Source organism: Thalassophryne amazonica, chromosome 12, assembly GCF_902500255.1.
Source record: "Thalassophryne amazonica chromosome 12, fThaAma1.1, whole genome shotgun sequence".
Classification (NCBI taxonomy): domain Eukaryota; kingdom Metazoa; phylum Chordata; class Actinopteri; order Batrachoidiformes; family Batrachoididae; genus Thalassophryne; species Thalassophryne amazonica.
The window spans coordinates 68,217,210-68,232,726 of NC_047114.1; the positions used below are offsets into that span (position 1 = coordinate 68,217,210).

A 15,517-nucleotide genomic window follows, 5' to 3' on the forward strand; every position below is an offset into this window, starting at 1 on the left:
CAAATACTTATGGACCTGACTATGAGCATTTGGCCACAGATTTGACCTGAGTTTGTTTCCTTGACTTTTAACCAATTTTGTCACAGTCATACAACTTTGTCCTTGGATTATCTTCAATTATTCCACCAATGTTGGTGTATATCACATGTATTTACAAAATAATAATTAATAAATACATTTATTTATTTATTTATTCAATTTAAAAGTGCAAGCCCAAAGACAGAAATGCAAATTCAAAATCATGCAGCATAGTTATGATGAACTGATGTACTGGATGATTTGTGGGAGCATTTAATTTGAATTAATAGTGTTTTTTGAGTGATATTAGCAGATAATTCATCTCACTGAGACCCTTGAGGCCTCTTGAATTCCAAACCTTGGCTTAACGCCCATACGAGAGCTGCTTTATTGGAGCACTCTGACAGGTAAATGCAGAAAATGTGCAGAGGAATGTTTGTGTCTTTCACTTGGTTTGCCTCTGAATAATCCCTCTTTCAGTTCAGGCCTGAAAGAAGACTATTCATGTCTTCTTCTTTGAACAAAAACAAAAAATAAAACCTAACTGCTTGTCAAATCTCTGCTCCGAAAGTTGGAAGTGCAGCAGGTCTTTCCATCTGCGCTTCCTCTTGTCCTCTTTTGTTTTTGGATCCAAAGACTTCTGCATCCCTCAGTTCTTGCAACTTTCAAACTTCCACCTTTTTCCTCTTTGTTCTATTAACTTTTTCTTCCTTTTCTCTTACCCATATTTTGTTTGCTTGTTTTATGTTTTGCGAACAAATTGGATTTCATTCTTCCATCTTTTTTCTCTATTTTGTCATTCTCCACATCAGCTGTCAAAACTTTTCCACCCTCGATGAGACATCAGTCTGTTGTTTTCACACAAGAGAAATGACGAGACCTTTTTGTTTTTATATAAAAATCTCACCAAAATGAGTTTAGTTTGTGTGAGATATGAACAGATGTGATACTTTCTTGTAGTTTTTCTTGCAGTTTGGCTTTGCAAGATAATAATATATTTTAGGGACAAAACATATTTGCATCATCACCAGGGATTTACTGACACTGACCTAAATTATTCAAGAGTTTGTCAAACTTGATGAATTTGAATTTTATGTATTTGCACCGGAGCAAACAAAGAAACCTTCTGAAAAGAAAGGATCACATTACATATGGAAATTGGGGGACGAGTGCAGCATTTTTCATTTTTTCCTTGTTACGATCCATTTTTCATTGTCTGGGAACATAAATAAATCAAAGTACAAGTCTGGCAAAACATCTGCCGAAGTTGCCCAATCCAACTTTCATGTTAAAAAGTCAAAGTTGTGGTTACCAAGAATTGTACTTCTCACAGTGTGTATTTGTGAACCATTCCTGTTCCAACAAAAATCAAATGTGATTTTTTTTTTTTTTTTTTTGTATTTAATTTAAGATGCTGCCCAGTACAAGAAGTTATACAGATGATTTAGTAAATAATGTGAAATTATGATTATTATTAATATTATTATTTAATTAACTTATTTATTTATATGCACATGGCCTGCTACAACCATTGCAAAGATATTTACCACTTAAACACAAAATTATTCTTAAAACCTGGTTAAATGAAATGCGACTTTCATACAGTTTGCAGACCACCTGTAAGAAACAATATAATTTTGTCTCAATTCAATTCATTAAATTTATATAGCACCAACTCACGACAAAGCTGCCTCAAGGCGCTTCACACAAGTAAGGTCTGACCTTACCAACCCCTAGAGCAAGCACACAGGCAACAGTGATAAGGAAGAACTCCATCTGATGATATTGAGGAAGAAACCTCAAGCAGACCAGACTCAAAGGGGTGACCCTCTGCTTGGGCCATTCTACAAAAAAGGTTTACAGCACAGAGCACAACACAACAACAATTGACCAGCATCCACGCAGGCATCCAGTCCACCTTCCGGGGTGGGAATTGGGGGGAAATACTAAGGTGATCGTCAGCCACTCGCCCTAAACTTCACTAACAGCCTCAACTTTATCTAAAGTTGAGGCTGAGACCTGCTCTGCTTACTAATAAAATGAACTTAAAAGGGTAGGAAGCATAGTAACATACTATGCCAGTATACTAGTCATACAAAAGCGAGAATAAATGCATCTTAATTCTAGACTTGAAAGTCTCTACAGAATTTGACTGTTTTATTGATGCAGGGAGATCATTCCACAAAACAAGGGAAGGCTCTGCGGCCTGCAGACTTTTTATTCACCCTAGGGATACAAAGTAGCCCAGCATCCTGAGGATGCAGAGCCCAAGCCGGTACATAGGGCTTGACTAGGAGAGCTAAGTAGGGAGGTGCTAGTCCATGAATAATTTTATAGGTTAATAACAGAACCTTAAAATCTGATCTCACAGGGACAGGAAGCCAGTGAAGAGATGCCAAAATGGGTGTAAAGTGGTCAAACTTTTATTTCCTGTCAAGAGTCTGGCAGCAGCGTTTTGAACCAATTGGAGACCCCTAATGCTAGACTGCGGTAAACCAGAAAATAGAATATTGCAGTCGTCCAAGAAACAAATGCATGGATCAGGGTCTCTGGATCAGCCATACATATGATGGAACTAATCTTTGCTATATTTTAAAACTCATAAAACAACATATGTGTGTAAAAAGGAAAGAAATGCACACACACACACACACACACACACACACACACGTGAATGATGAGGAGCCTCATCTCATCTACCCAGACTTCATTTGATGTTCTCACTTTCCAAACATTCAGAAAAAGCACATTTTGTGTAAATAATGCACAAGCGTGACTGTGGCCCAAATTCGCCCCATGTCATTGAAAACAGCCAAAGAGCTGATCTCGGTTGAAAGGTTTGATGGTTTCGATGGTTATCCTCCCTCTGCCAGATGAAGGCAGAAGAGACAGAGGGAGAGCGAGCCCAGAAGGAGGGCATGGGGAGACAGATAGGGCACTGGCTCTTGCTGAAAGGCTAGATGGTTATCCCTGAATACAGGGAGGGAGGGGAGGAGGGAATAAGAATTTGAGAATGTACAGAGAGACTGGTGACAGGAAGAAAGAGAGAGAAAGAAGTAGGAAGGGCTGTGGTTACTCCACTCCTCTGTGGTTCAGCAGATCTGCATTTCCAGTCGAAAACAGACACACTGCTGCATTCAGCATCCCTGCATGACTACCAAGCAGGGACACATGGTGATCACATGCACACATGCAGACGTTCATCTCCATCATCACTGTCATCACTGTAATTTTGTTGAGATTGCAGCTGCAGCTCGTGTATGTTAAACTATGCCTTAAGCTCCAAGTATTTTCTCCATCACATTAATCAGAAGGAATGCAGTCCCGCTATATGCCTCTTCCTTAAGGGGTAGAACTCCACCACCCCATCCTTACTGCACGGCCTCCTCCTCCTACTCCTCTTCATCCAGCTGTGCAAAGTTCCAAATGTTCTGAGGGATTGTACGATTGAAGCCAGTGACATCATGCATCCTTTCAGTGCACCACAGCCACCTACAAAGCCTACTATTGTGCCCTTCGCCCACACCCGTCACACCACCCAGATCCCGCCGCACTGGCAACAGTCAACGGACAAAGCAGCGCTTTTAATTAACTTCAAATCTGTCAGCTTTCACCGAGCCATGCCAAAGCAAGCGTGTCGGCTCATGCTCTATTTTGGTATAAACGCACAGTAAAAGGTCAAACTGAGCATCAAATATTTGCTCAAAAACAAACAGAGGTTATGTGGGTGCAGATTGTAGTCTGAATTGAATCGTCTGAATTGTGGACATATTCAACAGGTGAGTGTTTTTGCACCTTTCTCAGGTACTGTGTACAGACGACCGTGGTACTGGATGTGAGTTTGAGTGAGGGGGGACTGACAGCTCATATTCTCATATAGATAGCAGGATGTGGTAAAATCACAAGTCAGAATTTCAATACATCCACTTGGGAAATGATTCACAATATTAATACCAGCATTTTGGCATCAAAATTAATCCTATATCTTGAAAATAACCCCCCACCCCTTGAATGTAACAAAGTATGATCTATTTTCAATTATCTGGCTATTCTGCTATGTGTAAAGTTTGTCCATGCTCTTCAAAACCTTTATAGGCACAATTCTTTCACAAAGGTTTTATTTCAGTAACACTGTGTGAATAACAGAACTTAGGAGGAGGCCATGCTCTTCAAAAAACTTTAAAAACATAAACCATTGTCAAAGGTTTTATTTCAGTCACACTGCGTGAATAACAGAACTTAGGAGGAGGCCATGCTCTTCAAAAACTTTAAAAACATAGACCATTGTCAAAGGTTTTATTTTAGTCACACTGCATGAATAACAGAACTTAGGAGGAGGCCATGCTCTTCAAAAACTTAAAAAACATAAACCATTGTCAAAGGTTTTATTTCAGTCACAATGTGTGAATAACAGAACTTAGGAGGAGGCCATGCTCTTCAAAAACTTTAAAAACATAAACCATTGTCAAAGGTTTTATTTCAGTCACACTGCGTGAATAACAGAACTTAGGAGGAGGCCATGCTCTTCAAAAACTTAAAAAACATAAACCATTGTCAAAGGTTTTATTTCAGTCACAATGTGTGAATAACAGAACTTAGGAGGAGGCCATGCTCTTCAAAAACTTTAAAAACATAAACCATTGTCAAAGGTTTTATTTCAGTCACACTGCGTGAATAACAGAACTTAGGAGGAGGCCATGCTCTTCAAAAACTTTAAAAACATAAACCATTGTCAAAGGTTTTATTTTAGTCACACTGCGTGAATAACAGAACTTAGGAGGAGGCCATGCTCTTCAAAAACTTAAAAAACATAAACCATTGTCAAAGGTTTTATTTCAGTCACAATGTGTGAATAACAGAACTTAGGAGGAGGCCATGCTCTTCAAAAACTTTAAAAACATAAACCATTGTCAAAGGTTTTATTTCAGTCACACTGCGTGAATAACAGAACTTAGGAGGAGGCCGTGCTCTTCAAAAACTTTAAAAACATAAACCATTGTCAAAGGTTTTATTTTAGTCACACTGCGTGAATAACAGAACTTAGGAGGAGGTCATGCTCTTCAAAAACTTAAAAAACATAAACCATTGTCAAAGGTTTTATTTCAGTCACAATGTGTGAATAACAGAACTTAGGAGGAGGCCATGCTCTTCAAAAACTTTAAAAACATAAACCATTGTCAAAGGTTTTATTTTAGTCACACTGCGTGAATAACAGAACTTAGGAGGAGGCCATGCTCTTCAAAAACTTAAAAAACATAAACCATTGTCAAAGGTTTTATTTCAGTCACAATGTGTGAATAACAGAACTTAGGAGGAGGCCATGCTCTTCAAAAACTTAAAAAACATAAACCATTGTCAAAGGTTTTATTTCAGTCACAATGTGTGAATAACAGAACTTAGGAGGAGGCCATGCTCTTCAAAAACTTAAAAAACATAAACCATTGTCAAAGGTTTTATTTTAGTCACACTGCGTGAATAACAGAACTTAGGAGGAGGCCGTGCTCTTCAAAAACTTTAAAAACATAAACCATTGTCAAAGGTTTTATTTTAGTCACACTGCGTGAATAACAGAACTTAGGAGGAGGCCATGCTCTTCAAAAACTTAAAAAACATAAACCATTGTCAAAGGTTTTATTTCAGTCACACTGCGTGAATAACAGAACTTAGGAGGAGGCCATGCTCTTCAAAAACTTAAAAAACATAAACCATTGTCAAAGGTTTTATTTCAGTCACACTGCGTGAATAACAGAACTTAGGAGGAGGCCATGCTCTTCAAAAACTTAAAAAACATAAACCATTGTCAAAGGTTTTATTTCAGTCACACTGTGTGAATAACAGAACTTAGGAGGAGGCCATGCTCTTCAAAAACTTTAAAAACATAAACCATTGTCAAAGGTTTTATCAAATTCTTTAGCCTGTGATCTTGTTTTTGGCTTGGCCATGACACTTGATTTACTACAATTTGCCATGCTGTATGTGCAGCAGAATCAGCTACTGCCAAAAGGGCATCATTTGGAGGTCCTCCATTTTAGCTTCAAGCCCAATCCATGTCCAGTTGACATTCAGTCTGTGGTAAAATCCGATCTTTCGCCAATTCAGCCTCACCTGAGATGCACTTGTTGAAGATGTCTTCCACAAATTTTGTGAAAGTTTTATAAAATTTCTTCTAGCTACCATGGCCACAACAAAATATAGCTGATACACAGACAGAGCTCCTTTCTGTGTCCCGTATCTGGCCCTGTGGTTGTCAAATGATAAAAAACAAATTTGCTACAATATGACCCTTTTAAAACTGCAGAGTGTCGAAATGTAACAAGAAATATAAAATCTCAACAGAATATAATTTCCATAATTGTTCCTGACACTAATGGAAGAGGTCCACAGTAAATGGTCTATTTATTAAAGTCACACTGAGCAATCTTTATATCAACTTTAATATGTAAAGTTATTTTTACTGCTACTGTCACTGGAGGTGAAACTGCAATAAAGTGAGCTGAGAAATGACCTTTTCTTCTAATTACCCCATCTCCTTGGCTTTGCTGGTGTGAATCATAAGCCAGGCTAAGATCCCAGATGCAACGTGAGGACAAAAGGACGGCTTGAGCCAAGTTTAGAAAACCGTCGGCTAACAGCTGGCTGTGGAAGGACAGCTGTCACAAACCAGAGGGATAGAAAGAAGAGGTTTTCCTCACATTACCTCGACAAAGTAGATGTTGCGGTGAGGCGGCGCTGCTTCAGAGCGTAGAGACAACAAACTTCAAAGCCTGCTTTGGACTTGAAATGTGGGGAAAAGGGTGGAGAAGTAGCAAGAACTCCCAAGAGATACAAAAAGGGTGAAATGGAAAAGAATACGTGTTCTCAAAAATCTAATTAAAAGGGAACTTTGTGATTTTGCAGCCCAGGCTCTACTTATTTTTAGACATTAAGTGGTTATCTGTTCACTGAAAAGAAAAACAGAATGGCATTATATCGATTTCGAAAGCAAACACTCTCATGGGCTAATAGGCTAATTAATGTAAAAGCATGGGGCAAGCTAAAAACGCTGACAATAATCAGCTTTTTGTCACCACTGAATAGGCAAAAAAATCATTACAAGTGTCCAGTAGCACCAAAAGGGCCAATGCTGATTTAAATGTGTGCATGTGGCAAACAATATGTAAAGAAACTATTTAAGATGACACATTATTACAGTTAGCCACTTACTTTAGCCTAGCCATACTCTCCCAGTGCTGCTTTCCACTGAATGATTAAAAGTTGACTTCCAATGGGAGGTTGGGTCTAACAGACCGAGTCGACTTGTAATCACTCAGTGAAGATCAGCCTGGAAGGGACAGACATTTAGGTTAAGGTAAGCTGCTAACTGTACAATCATTCTTTTTTATTTAACCCAGTTTAAAATTACACTGATTCATACTCTCATTTGCAAGTGTAACTTGTTATTTTTAAGTTTCTTTACATTGCATGACTCATACCATGTGCATGTTTACTTCCGTAGGGACCCTCTCCATGCTACAGAATGTTTTTAATGAGATTTTCGGTTATTGGCGACTCTGTTTTGAGAAATGTGAAGTTAGCGACACCAGCAACCATAGTCAATTGTCTTCCGGGGGCCAGAGTAGGCGACATTGAAGGAAATTTGAAACTGCTGGCTAAGGCTAAGCGTAAATTTGGTAAGATTGTAATTCACGTCGGCAGTAATGACACCCGGTTACGCCAATCGGAGGTCACTAAAATTAACATTGAATCGGTGTGTAACTTTTCAAAAACAATGTCGGACTCTGTAGTTTTCTCTGGGACCCTCCCCAATCGGACCGGGAGTGACATGTTTAGCCGCATGTTCTCCTTGAATTGCTGGCTGTCTGAGTGGTGTCCAAAAAATGAGGTGGGCTTCATAGATAATTGGCAAAGCTTCTGGGGAAAACCTTGTCTTGTTAGGAGAGACGGCATCCATCCCACTTTGGATGGAGCAGCTCTCATTTCTAGAAATCTGGCCAATTTTCTTAAATCCTCCAAACCGTGACTATCCAGGGTTGGGACCAGGAAGCAGAGTTGTAGTCTTACACACCTCTCTGCAGCTTCTCTCCCCCTGCCATCCCCTCATTATCCCATCCCCGTAGAGACGGTGCCTGCTCCGAGACCACCAATAACCAGTAAAAATCTATTTAAGCATAAAAATTCAAAAAAAAAAAATAATATAGCACCTTCAACTGCACCACAGACTAAAACAGTTAAATGTGGTCTATTAAACATTAGGTCTCTCTCGTCTAAGTCCCTGTTAGTAAATGACATAATAATTGATCAACATATTGATTTATTCTGCCTTACAGAAACCTGGTTACAGCAGGATGAATATGTTAGTTTAAATGAGTCAACACCCCCGAGTCACACTAACTGCCAGAACGCTCGTAGCACGGGCCGAGGCGGAGGATTAGCAGCAATCTTCCATTCCAGCTTATTAATTAATCAAAAACCCAGACAGAGCTTTAATTCATTTGAAAGCTTGACTCTTAGTCTTGTCCATCCAAATTGGAAGTCCCAAAAACCAGTTTTATTTGTTATTATCTATCGTCCTCCTGGTCGTTACTGTGAGTTTCTCTGTGAATTTTCAGACCTTTTGTCTGACTTAGTGCTTAGCTGAGATAAGATAATTATAGTGGGCGATTTTAACATCCACACAGATGCTGAGAATGACAGCCTCAACACTGCATTTAATCTATTATTAGACTCAATTGGCTTTGCTCAAAATGTAAATGAGTCCGCCCACCACTTTAATCATATCTTAGATCTTGTTCTGACTTATGGTATGGAAATTGAAGACTTAACAGTATTCCCTGAAAACTCCCTTCTGTCTGATCATTTCTTAATAACATTTACATTTACTCTGATGGACTACCTAGCAGTGGGGAATAAGTTTCATTACACTAGAAGTCTTTCAGAAAGCGCTGTAACTAGGTAGCTCCAAATCAAGCTTTAATCATTAGTGATTGATCTCTGCTCTCCTCCACAGCATGTCTTTTTTCCTGGTTCTCTCCCTCAGCCCCAACCAGTCCCAGCAGAAGACTGCCCCTCCCTGAGCCTGGTTCTGCTGGAGGTTTTGTTCCTGTTAAAAGGGAGTTTTTCCTTCCGACTGTTGCCAAGTGCTTGCTCATAGGGGGTCCTTTTGACCGTTGGGGTTTTTCCGTAATTATTGTATGGCCTTGCCTTACAATATAAGGTGCCTTGGGGCAACTGTTTGTTGTGATTTGGCGCTATATAAATAAAATTGATTTGAATTGATTTTGATTTGATTTTCACCGTGACAGTGACAACAAGTAGTAGTTTACTGAGATTGTGTTTAGCCTGCACTGTGATGTTACATTACTTTTCCAGTTAGCCTATGGCAGTGTTTGCGTTCTAAATCAATATTTTGTCAGTTAATTTAGTTTTGTCCAAAGTTACTATAACTATTATTATTCATTCATTCTTTGTCTATACCTATTTACTTCAATTAAGGGTAACAGGGGGATGGAGCCTATCTCAGCAGTCACAGGGTGAGAGGCAGGGTACGTGCCAGTTTATCGCAGGGTCATATACTGACAAACACAGACACACTCACACCTATGGACAATCTATAGTTTCCAATTCACCTAACCTGCACGTCTTTGGATGTGGGAAGAAGCCGGAGCACTTAGTGAGAACATGTGAACACAGAACATGCAAACTCCACACAGAAAGGCGGGAAGCGATTCCATGACCTTCTTGCTGTGAGGCATCATAGCTAACCACAAACCCACCATGCTATCCATTATTATTATCAATATTATGTGTAAAAATGTATTTGAAATGCCAGCATAAGTGGACATTTACTCTAATGTGGGGATGAGGGCCTTCGTCCCCTTGCCCCTCTGGCTACACACCTGCGCTGTCTCTGATAAAACAGATGTGCCACAGAGAAATACTTGTTTATTTATTTGGAAGAAAGGGAACATTCAAAAATGCGACAAGATAAAGGGACTTTTGTAACCAGAGAACAGGCACAACACATTTTCAATAGCTGTAATGGTACTGATTTTGTTGATTGTTTGTTTGGGTTTTTTTTTAAATGGTAGGTATATTTTCCATGTGTGTGACTTTTCCACCAGTCAGGGAAAGTCCAGTAAAAGGTGAGACAGATCAGAGGGAGAGTAAAAGTGTTTTCAACCAGCAAGTTAAAGAAAGTTACAAAGATTAAAAAAATAAAAACTAAACCAATAAATTTTATGAGACTTTCAAATGCTGCAAAACACTTTCACAAATATGCACTTTAACTAATTATTCAATCAGGTTTTACATTTTCTTGGGGCCCCCTTGTCCCAAGGTTCAGAGACAATTGACCTAATCCCCTAACACTTGACGAAGTGTAATAACAATAATCATTATTACTATTAATAGCAGTAATAGTAGTAGTCACAACAACAACATCAACAATAATAATAATCATATTCATAAAAATTGTAACTGATTTCAAAGTTTTATTACAATATGGCAAATCAAACCACATTCAAATTTACTTTAATAACCTCTCATGGCCCATCTTAGTACCTCCATGATGCTCCAGCAAGACGTGGCCCACACATTAGAAATCACTATAAATAATACCACTGAGTAGTCAGCAATTAACTTCCAAACAAGATATCTGTATCACTGAGCAAGACTGGCGTACACAGCCAAAGCTTTTACAACAGCTACAGGCTACTTTAACTACAAGGACAGACTTGCTCATAAATCAGATAATTACTTGCCTCTGATGTCTTATTCTCAAGCACACAGATACAACATGGCATGCACGAACACCTAGAGGTGTAATCACCCACCGCAGACTGTTGGCTAAACAAGATGGAGAAAATGGAATTCTGACACAAAAAGACAAATGCCTCTCCACAAGGGCACACAGAGACATCTTGAACCGCATCCATCCATTTTTTCGTTCCAATCAGAACAATTTCATTAAAACCTCATTACTGCCAAGTGAAAAGATAATTCCGTTTTGGATGGACTTTCGAGCAGTTAAATGGATATTTAGCCATCTGAGCCAGCTGGTGTGAATGTGTTTGCTGCAGATGAGTTCCAAAGCTGAGAAATAATGGGAATGCTGTGTTTGTGGACAGACTGTGAGGGTGTCATTCACGATGAACTCAAGTCAATGAAAAAGGGGTGCAAGCTGACAAACCCATAATATGCGCTTGTCTTTGGACATTTTGTATTGTTATGAAAAGCTAACTTCACACATCTATTGGTGTACCTACTATGACACGTTTGCCCTGTTTGATGATATCAGTTATATTTGTACTACAAAGTAAGTTGAGGCATGCCAATGTCATGTCAATTGAATTCTGGAGATAAATGGTAAATGGACTGCATTTTTATAGTGTTTTTATGGTCAAAGCTCTTTACAGTGATGTGAACATTCACTCATTCACACTCATACACCAATGTGAGGGTGCTGCCATGCTGGGAGCTCACTACACACTGGGGAACAATTTGTGAACTAAGGACCTTGCTCAAGAGCCCTAAGTGATTTTCCAGGCTGATGTGGATTGGAACTGAGGATCCTCTGGTCACAAAGGGATTAAGGATGTTACCCAGGTGCCCTAAGTGATTTTCCAGGCTGATGTGGATTTGAACCGAGGATCCTCTGGTCACAAAGGGATTAAGGATGTTGCCCAGGTGCCCTAAGTGATTTTCAGGTCTGGCTGGGATTTGAACCGAGGATCCCCTGGTCACAAGGAAACTAAGGACCTTTCCCAAAGGCCTTGAGGGGACAGGGATTTGAACTGAGGATCCACCACTTTAACCACATGACCGTTACCTCAATCAGTTGGCTTGTGGCCATAGAGGCAGACACAAGAACTCAATGGAACACTCATTCTAACCCGTATGTATCACAAGTACGGCAGCATCTGCAGCAGTCATTGAATGTGGCTAGAAGTGCTTGCGATCAGTATAAACCAATACAAACCATCTACTCAGAAAAATGACAAAACAAAAACAAAAAAAAATAATAATAATAACAGCACTGACTTCAAATGTCTTTGCTAAAGGAATATATTTTCCAAACAAAACCAAAAAATTGCTTGGCTGATAATTTTGGCCCATATGAGGTTTCACCAACATAAGGGTATCGCCGATATTTTTGTTGACATGAAATCTTTTATTTTACCAAATGAACAATGCTGAAAACCATTTTGGCTGTTTGAAATGATGTCATTATGTAGTTTGTCCAGGGGAGGGCATTGTTTACAATGCTGTCAAGCATGGCCATTACAAGAGACAGAGGCAAAGCGACCAGCAGACATTCATTTTCAGTCAGCGTGGGCATTTTACTGTGACATGGGACAAGAGGTCACTATACCACCAGCTAGTTGGGGCCAAAATAGACGAGAAGTCTATTTTATGCAAATGCTAAGCAAGGAAACGTGGAGACTGCCAATTCGAGTGAATGCAGTAAGACATAAGTTGGTTGGTTATTGGTTATGTTTATACTTATTTATAATAGAGTTCATGATCAGACTACAAAACATCAAGCCTGAAATAAATTTATTTGTCATAAGGGTTTGATAATGAAATTTAAGGAATTATTGCTATTATTATGTATATATAGGCAGATATATTGGTCTCATAAATTATTTTGCTCCCCAATATTGGTACTGAATTGCGACTTCCCCCCCAGCCAAAAAAAAAAAAGAAAAAAGAATGAAATCCATATCAGTGTGGTTCTAATATTTTCTTACCTTGAATTGGCAATGTATGGACATCATGTCTAGGATTGCTTTGAACTGGAGTCACTAACCGGTGTAATGCACAGTATAAGCCAAATAGCATTCAGTGAGTTACAACAATTTAATGCATAAAAATCCACTCGTGACATGGAAAAATTTGCATCAGTCTAGCATATGTCATCCAAAGAATGCATAAAGAGGTAGATACTGAATATACCAGTAAAATGTCAAAGATTCAACATAATATGAACGTGATTTCCAGAGCTTTGCAGCTGTTTGCAACTTTGCATACACTATCACTATGATCACCAGCGCTTCTGATCACGCCGGTGCAGTTTGTCTTGTGTTTGCAGTTTTGTGTTTGCTACTATTAAGCTAAACAACAGTTTTACAAAATTCAGTTTTAATTTGAGGTGTGAGGTACAATGTGTATTTTGCATTGTCTAAACTACATGATGACAGATTAATAACCCTCTGGGGTCTATGGGCATTTTTTTGGACAGTTCACTCACCTGGCATTAATGTTTTATAATTGCTGTTAACAGCTTTCCCTGCATCCCACAATCACGTTTTATGTCTCTTTTTTTTCAGGACAACCTGTGTTTTCAGAATAAGTATGCTTTTGTTGTATTTTATAAGTGTAATAAAGGTTTACAAACAAAAATAAAGAAAAAAGTAAAGCGAAAAATAATTTCCACACACATTTATTCAAAACACACAGCAAACTATAATAAACAATTGTTTTGACACTTTATAAAGGTACTTTGAGGTCTTGTGTGAAAGACTGTACAACAAAAAGGTTCAAACAATAAACACAAATGCACATTTTGAACAATATATACAAAATGGTCTATGTGTTTTGTTGTCCATTAATATAGTAAACAGTGCTTTACATCGAGAAAGCAACAGAGTTATCCAGTAACATTCACATGCAAACTAGTGGAGCAATCCTGATAGTTATACACTCTTTGAGCATGCGAGATTGTCATCAGAGGCTCTCCGTCTGGTCTGTCTGCTTTCACTGATCGCTGTTCGTAATGGCGCAGGGCGCAATGGATGTACTCATTGGAGCAACCAGGGGAGCTATTCAAACGGGCCAACTAGTAACATATCACTCATGAAAATGATCTTTGGCTTTTCACGTGAGGTGAATCTGCCCTACGATTGGATTTTGGAAAACCATGTAACGGTGAACCAATTGCGATTGAACACTCACATTGCGCACGTCATCACACAGCTTCTATGAGTACAAAGATGGCCGATGGCTGGCTCGAAAGTCCGCAGAGTTAACTTTTCAGCAAAAAAGTAAGTTTCTATTGCATATCATTAAAAAGTTATTTATAATTTAGTAAAGTTTGGTCTTAGCCATCGTATACGACAGTGTCGGCCCTACAGGGTTAAATAGACAACCATCATACTATTATTTGAGAAGTGTGTGTGTATGTGTGTGTGTGGGTGTGTGTGTGTGTGTGTTTCTTGTCCAAGGTACTTGGGTCAAATTCCACCAAATGTACTGTGTGCTTGTATGTTTGTCCCAGAAATGCCTTCATGGTGTTTGTTTAGAGAAAGATCAAGGTCATTGGGGGTCACACGTAAAACTTTTTTGGTTTGTCTGTTTGTTCACATACATATTTTGACGTAAACCTGCTAACCGCAATGTAGTGAATCTTGATCTAGAATCCGGATCACCTCCAAAATTGAAAGGAGACTTCCATGGCCTAATATGCATCTGTCGTGAAAACTTCATCAAAATCCATGCAGTAGTTTTGATGTAATCCTGCTAACAGACAGACAGATAAATACAGTAGTGTTCAGAATAATAGTAGTGCTATGTGACTAAAAAGATTAATCCAGGTTTTGAGGATATTTCTTATTGTTACATGGGAAACAAGGTACCAGTAGATTCTCACAACAAGACCAAGCATTCATGATATGCACACTCTTAAGGCTATGAAATTGGGCTATTAGTAAAAAAAAAGTAGAAAAGGGGTGTTCACAATAACAGTAGTGTGGCATTCAGTCAGTAAGTTTGTCAAATTTGTGGAACAAACAGGTGTGAATCAGGTGTCCCCTATTTAAGGATGAAGCCAGAACCTCTTGAACATGCTTTTCTCTTTGAAAGCCTGAGGAAAATGGGACGTTCAAGACATTGTTCAGAAGAACAGCGTAGTTTGATTAAAAAGTTGATTGGAGAGGGGAAAACTTATACGCAGGTGCAAAAAATTATAGGCTGTTCATCTAAAATGATCTCCAATGCTTTAAAATGGACAAAAAAAAAAAAGAGACGCGTGGAAGAAAATGGAAAACAACCATCGAAATGGATAGAAGAATAACCAGAATGGCAAAGGCTCACGCACTGATCAGCTCCAGGATGATCAAAGACAGTCTGGAGTTACCTGTAAGTGCTGTGGCAGTTAGAAGACGCCTGTGTGAAGCTAATTTATTTGCAAGAATTCCCCGCAAAGTCCCTCTGTTAAATAAAAGATGTGCAGAAGAGGTTACAATTTGCCAAAGAACACATCAACTGGCCTAAAGAGAAATGGAGGAATATTTTGTGGACAGTGGAGAGTAAAATTGTTCTTTTTGGGTCCAAGGGCCGCACACAGTTTGTGAGATGACCCCCAAACTCTGAATTCAAGCCACAGTTCACAGTGAAGACAGTGAAGCATGGTGGTGCAAGCATCATCATATGGGCATGTTTCTCCTACTATGGTGTTGGGCCTATATATCGCATACCAGGTATCATGGCTCAGTTTGGATAT

General features: G+C 39.0%; 1 protein-coding gene across 1 annotated transcript in view; it reads right to left on the reverse strand.

Moving 5' to 3' along the window:
• gpc1b (glypican 1b) overlaps positions 1-15,517 on the reverse strand; it is a 268,996-nt gene that overhangs the window by 174,075 nt on the left and 79,404 nt on the right. The gene's annotated exons all lie outside the window — the stretch shown is intronic.